Source organism: Halyomorpha halys, unplaced genomic scaffold (assembly GCF_000696795.3).
Source record: "Halyomorpha halys isolate HHAL.00 unplaced genomic scaffold, Hhal_1.1 Scaffold1220.1, whole genome shotgun sequence".
Classification (NCBI taxonomy): Eukaryota; Metazoa; Arthropoda; class Insecta; order Hemiptera; family Pentatomidae; genus Halyomorpha; species Halyomorpha halys.
The window spans coordinates 320,271-320,922 of NW_027105702.1; positions in this window are offsets into that span (position 1 = coordinate 320,271).

Below are 652 nucleotides of genomic sequence, written 5' to 3' on the forward strand. Positions count from 1 at the left end.
AGTAAATTTGACTTAGTTAAAATGGAGAGTTACAGGCGTGTAGAGCAACTACCCATTGGTAGCACTCTAATGACATTTTACATTAGCTGGTCTCGTGGCCATCTTCTTTTCAGGCGCCTCAGAGGATTGTCAGGAATAGAAGAGGATGCAAGATTAGAAACTAGGGGGTTAGGGGGAAAATAAATCCATTATTTAAGTAGATGGCTGTAGCGATTGATATCTTCTAAAGTATCGACAAAATAATTTCAGTTTTATACTCGTTGTCAAGGTGGAATTTCGCACTTCATTTGCTGTTTTTTGTTTGGTCCATTCAGTTGTGAGTTACAGTGTGTTAAAGATGGAAATCAAAAGAGACAAAATTCGATTCATTTTATAGTTTTTCTTTGATAAAGACGAAAATGTTAGCCCGGCAGCTGAAATTGTGAATGGTGTTTATGGTACTAATACTGTAACAACCAATATCGGGCGATTTTGGTTTCGTCGATTCCATTTGGGTATTTTTGATGTTAAAGACGCTCACAGGCTGGCCCGTTGTCGAAAATGTCGATAAAATTATAGAAATAATCAAAATTGACCGTCATTTTAGTAGTCGTAGCATCGCCCAGGAGCTTAAAATCAACCTTAAAACAGTTTTAAATCACTTGCACAAAGC